Below are 6,394 nucleotides of genomic sequence, written 5' to 3'. Positions count from 1 at the left end.
GTCCAGACAAGTGATAGGATAATAGAGTATTGAGAAAGCTAAAAGCATGAAATTGTCCTAAACAAAAACGTTTGCTAAAAATGTTTTCAATCACACAGATTTATTATTGTTAGTCTAGTTATATTACAAATCTAATTATATGACTAATCCAAACTAATCGATACTGTTGTAAATCTAATGCAAGGATTCAACGAAATGAAGGTGATAATAATAGCCGATGTATTTATTTTCAGCTAGTATTAACAAACAAGCATGGACTTCAGCTATTAAGTCCCATAGCGTCTTATGTTAAGTTCCACCAGTTCTTTTCTATCTAAATACCAGTACAGACCACACTTCCCAGTGCCGCCACAGGTCATCAATACAATCCACAGATTGCACAAGGAACGGCTCTTGATCCTTGACAGCTCCGACTCCAATAGCTTGCCGCGGATCCCTATCAACATGTCTTCTGAACACACTACTGCTTGTGTTTAATGGTTCTCTAATGCGCACCCTTAGTGTAGCGCGGGAGCGGAGTTACAACGTTACACTTGATTAATATAAGCTTTGTTGTCGTTTTTTAAAGTATTTTTTAAAATTTTGCTTGTTCCATTTTAAGGACTTTCACTTTGAGATCAACAAAAAAGAAATGGAAACTCTTCGTGCGATCTATCCCGATGGTGTGAAATTTACAATAAACAAAGAATCTGTTAATATGGAGAAATTTCATAAAGCAGGCTTAGCACTAAAAGTTTGTAATATTTACTTGTAAACTTTACCACATTGTAAATTATTGTATCTTTTATCGAAATTATAAAAAAAAAAACACATAATTTTTAAAAGCTTCTTTCAAGAACAAGGCTGATATAAGGAGAAAACTTTGAATTCACTGCAATTTCTCTCAATACTGAAACGTTTATTTCCCTTTTAATCACAACTTATTGATAAGCTATTTTTTTTGTTGTTGTTATTGTCATCGTCTATGAATGTTTCTGTAAAATTTCAACTTCATCAGAGAATGGGTGTGTGAGCAAAAACGTGTAAGAGATTTTACGAACGATTTAAAATAACATTTAGTAAATTGTTGTCTATACATGTGATATTTTCCTTTACTTTATCCAGAACAGCGTAAACACAATGGTTCTAGAAATGGATGCCCTGACAGATGATTTGCTAAGTCAAATAATATCTTCTATTAAACAGTAAGTACATGTAAATATATGAAGTAGGTAATATTTTTATTTATTTATAAAAATAATTAGTATGCGCTCTACACTGTCTTCTCGAGCACAAAACTTTATCTTCCTTAACCCTAGGATGTAATAATGTTCAATCCTTAAGGAAAATCCGTAACTTATATGACCAATAAAAAAAAATGCTCTTAGGAACGGCATCCAATTCGGCTGGTAAGATTGAGTCAAATGAGTCATTTTGAATTAAACTACTACCCTTAATACGGTAAAATCCTAAAATATTCTACTATCGTAATATTTTCTTACAAAGGGGTCCCAGTTAACGTTACGACTGGTTTCCGCATTTACATTTCAAAATATTGTCTACAAACCTTACATATGTATTACTAGCTTAACATATTTTCTGTAAAAAAAAATTAAAGCCTTAATCTGCAGATCTATAGATGTGGTGAATTTTCACACTTATACATGGAATTAATTTAGCAATAAACTAACATTACATTATGATTATGGGCCGTGTATACACGTTAGGATTTTCATTTGTTTGAACAAAAAGTTATCCAATCAAATTAAGTTTGGGTCAGTTTGCATATATTAATGCCAGGGCCGATTTAGACATTCAGTCTGCCTATGACATTGACCATTAGCTAGCCTGGAGATCTTGGGAAAGAATTAAAAGTTTTCGATGTAACATTAAAGATATGTGATTATTTAACTAAGCATGCAATTATTAAAGTTAATTTTATTATTTCTAAAATAGGTACCACAGATTAACAAAACTGATCATAGAGATTCCCGCAGAAGAAGAACCAATAATGATTCATTATTTAGAAAAGCATAATGTGACATATCCAGAAATTTTCATCAACAAAGCAGAATGGAAAGCTGAAAGATCAGGGATGATGAATTTTTTGTCTATAATTCGCAGAAGTTTGTTTCTCTAGAAACAAAAAAAAAAAATTACAGTACATGTTTAGATATATTCTTCCAAATCTCTCCTTATCATCCAATTACAGATAAATGAGAACTAATATCTTTATGGCATGAAATTATTTACCATACTATTTCTTATTCACATTATCCACATTTCATACACAATTTCTATATTTAGAATTGATAATTAATATGCTTGAATACGATTATGCAACCAGATGTGTGTCATTGTAGAGAAAATAATCACTACATCTCTATTAAGGAGTTAAATTAACTATTACTCTCTTTGGACTTTCATTGGCACTTATTAAACTATTTCTACATTCTAGAACAAAATATTTACATCTAACATAGATAATCAATAGACATTTCAATGTAACTATTTAAAAGTTAAAACATTTACATTATAAAATTCTAACATTGCTATTATTTTTAGAAGTTGCAATTTATGATTTACAGTTGTGTTTAAATATTTATTTTTAATGTTTAATATTTAATAATGAATGTCTAAATAGTAAATGTCTGAATATCTACATTAGGAAAACGTTTGGTGATCTTACTGGTCTGCCATAAAGTGTAACCACTGGAGCTAGGCCGTATTGTGTTACAACAGGTGCTGTACTAGCAATCGCAGTCTCGGGTTCTGTAACTTGCGTTTCGTAGGATGTATCAGAATTGTCCCATTCAAATACATCTGGAGTCTCGTTTGGTCTGGAAAATGTCTTTTCTATTTCTTCTGTTATGATCTTGGCGTTGAAGCTTCTGAGATGACAGTGGCTGGCTTCCATTGACTTCCAGGATTCTTTTGCCTAAAGACCTTGTTTCCAGGATGAAACTGATGTCTTTCAGTGCGTTTAGCAGTTCTGTCATAATATTTTCTTTGAACATTTTTTCTCCTTCTCTATACATCAGCCATTTCTTTCTGGTCTGGATCTTGTGGTCTGAGATAAGTATTTGTTGTCGGAATATTAGTTCTCAAACGTATGCCCATGAGCAGCCTTGCTGGTGAAGGTCTATCTGGACTTGGGGCATTTCTGAACTGTAGCATGGCTAAATATGGGTCTTGACCAGATGTTTTAGCTTCTTTTTTTAATTCTTCTCGAAGTGCCGCTGGAACCTTTCTTGCTGCATGTACCACTGGTCTTATGTTTGGATCAACTTCTTTCAAGCATCCAAGGCCAGTAAAAACATCAGCATAGTTGTTAAATGTTTCATCGTCTAAAAAATCTACTCTCTGAATAAGGTTCATCTGCTGGCAACCTGGTAGACCCAAAATTGGTTTGGAGTGTGTATCTATTACTTGAAACTCTATCCATGCAGTTTTTTCTTTTACTGAACATTTAATGTGTGTTTTGCCAACAACCTTTAAATGTTCACCACTGTATGTAGTAAGTCTTGATGATGACTTCTGGAGTTTCTTTCTTCTAAGTTGATTAAAAATTCTATAAGGAAGAATGTTGACTTGTTCTCTTGTATCCAATGTAAATGTTATATGTTTGTTTTCTAGAGTGATAACTGTATTCCACTCATTACATTGGTTTTTTAAACCTATACTGCCAATTAAAGAAGTTTCAGACTTGGTATCATCTGTAGCTTCAGTCTTGTAATTGATGAATTGGATGTCATTTGATCTGCATACATTAGAAAAATGGTTCATTTTGTAGCATTTGCAACATATTTTACCGTAAGCTGGACACTGCTTTGGTAAATGTTGTCTGCCACAATAGCCGCAGTTCAAGGTTGATTTCGTTCTACGAAAGTTGTTTGTAGCTGAAGACACCGCTTGAACGTCACATTCTTCTTTCATGACTTTGAGTTGCCATTCAGTTGCTTCCGCTGCTCGGCAAATGTGTTCAGCTTTCACAATGTTTAGATCAGGTTCTCTTCAAAGTCTTGCTCTTGTGCTGTCATTTTTTATACCGCCTACTATTTGGTCTTTAATTAGTGAATCTCTTAGTGACTCAAATTCACAAGACCTTACCTTGAGTTTGAGGTCGGTCAAAAAGCTGTCAAAGGTTTCTCCTTCATTTTGACTTCTCTTGAAAAAAATATGCCTTACAATCGTTACAGTATTGTTCAAACTTGTTTAAAATGCAATTCAGTGTATGAAAAGACTAATATTGCAGTATTCACACTCATCGTCCGTCCACTGGAATGTATTGTAGACTTGGACTGCTTCATGGCCAATAACATGTAGCAACGTCATGGACTGTACTTCTTTACTTTTAGTATCAAGTCCACTTGCTATGGTGTAAATTTGAAACGACTGTTTAAAACTTCTCCAGTTTTCTGCAACATTTCCATTAAATTCCAGTGGTTGTGGCGGGTGGAGTCGGTCCATCTGACACCATGTAATAGTAGGCTAGTAAAGACTAACAAACACTTTCTTGTCTGTTTAAATGATGTTAGATAATCCATATATATAGGCCTAAAAGGAATTCAATTATCCTCCCTATCTGTTAATTAGCACATTCTTTCGACATGCCATCAATGTGGATTACTGGGTTACAATAACAGGACGGGGCTGACAAAACCATCACATTGACTATCACAATTTCGGCTTTATAGACTTCGTTACAAAAGAAATACTGAAGTTTTTCAGTTCCTATCTAATGTGGCAGGTAGAGAAACAGTGGTACATGTCTTACAAGTGTCCCGAGCTGCGGGAGACAAATGAAGGGTCACTTGAACTGCATGGTAGCTCAGAGGCACTACGGTCAACAACAGAATTTCTTACCTGAGCACTACGAGAGACCCATGCTTTCCTCCCCTGCTACCATGAGGAGTTCATCTAAGTTTCATGTAGTCCAACACGTTATGTTTTTCCATACAAAGCTTACGCATTAAAATTTAAATTTATGTCAAAAGGTAGACATGCCATAAGTCATCATTTAATGATATCATCAAATTACATTTTAAATAGATCTAGATCTATAAGTATTTCTATGTTTAATATTTATTTCTGCTATATAAACCGTATACATATTTTATTACATAAACTGAAATAAAAATGTCTTCACTGAGATTCAGATTTGTGTTTTTAAATAATTGTCAATAATTCCGTTTATACAAGTAAATTCAATCATGACAAATGATATGAAACTAAGACGCTAGTCTTTGACTTCGACACAGTGTATTTAAGTATTCTGGTGGAACTTATTAATATAAAGAAACTTATTTATTATTGTTTAATTTTAAACTGAGGTGAACAATTTAGCTTAGAGTAGCGATTCCATACATTATTTGCATGCATATTATTTTTTTCAAGTAAGCAAACATGCAATCTATTGGGCACATAATGTAAAAATCATCTGTTTCTGTGCCCGACGGTTTACGATGATGCCATGTGACTAACACAAAAACAAACCGACTTTTGTTTCAATAACAAATGTCAGGTACCCATAAGAGGGATTGGACTTAAGGCGTTATAAGAATCTCAAAACGCCACTTTTCACCAAAGTTCGAACTTTATATCCCTTGTTTTTGAAGCCAATCACTTTATCACTTTATTACCAAGCCCCATATGTAGGCTGAAAGCAATATTTATTCAGGATGAGCTAAAATATTTACCAGCCAAGAAACAAGAGATAAAGAATAATAGCTATAATAATGTATTTCTATAGAGCTATAAACAAAAACAAAAATTTCCACCAGGCGCTCTTATAACATAACAGACAAACACACCAGTTAAAAGTACGAACTAATGTAAAAACAAGTGTTGCAGAAATAGGTCTTAATGTTTTCCTTGAATGTAGTGAAGCATGTTCTTTGGATGAGCTCAATGGGAGGCCAGTTCCAAACATTGTGACCATGCACTGAAAAAGCTCGAAAACCGTAGCGTTTGAGGTAGAAACGAGGCACGACTAGAAGTGATGAGTCCATGGGTCCCAGAGGATAAGAGGTACCTATGTGGTGATCAGTTCCCTTACGTACAAGGGCATATAGTTGTTTTAGATTGCACTGAAGTAGGGATACCTTCTTTTAATTCTTGCTGTGATAGTTTGTTGGCTAGATGATACATATGATCATAAATAACCGTCTTTTGCATTGACTTTTTACGTTAATGTTTTTAAACCATTATCGTCTCATATAAGTTAAATGGTGTCGCAAGAGATAGGTGAATAGACTCGTTGGTGAAGAAGCGTTTGCCTTATCAGAACTTTGGCTTCACACTCGAATCTTGATAACTGCACACTGGCGTATGAAAAGAACATTACATTTTGTGCCTTAAATGTAATTGTGTGACAAAGGAGATACTTGCTATTGTGTGGCAGAGAAGTTGCATG

General features: G+C 34.0%; 1 long non-coding RNA gene across 1 annotated transcript; it reads left to right on the top strand.

Annotated features, from left to right (window-relative positions):
• The first annotated feature begins 1,104 nt into the window (after positions 1 to 1,104).
• On the top strand, positions 1,105 to 4,734 carry LOC106062790 (uncharacterized). The gene is made up of 2 exons (XR_008778783.1): positions 1,105 to 1,184; positions 1,936 to 4,734. It is a non-coding gene; the product is annotated as an uncharacterized LOC106062790 (long non-coding RNA).
• Positions 4,735 to 6,394: the final 1,660 nt, after the last annotated feature.

The sequence above is a fragment of the Biomphalaria glabrata genome, chromosome 7, assembly GCF_947242115.1.
Source record: "Biomphalaria glabrata chromosome 7, xgBioGlab47.1, whole genome shotgun sequence".
Classification (NCBI taxonomy): Eukaryota; Metazoa; Mollusca; class Gastropoda; family Planorbidae; genus Biomphalaria; species Biomphalaria glabrata.
Note: the sequence above shows the minus strand (reverse complement) of the source record. Positions and strands in the feature narration are given on the sequence as shown.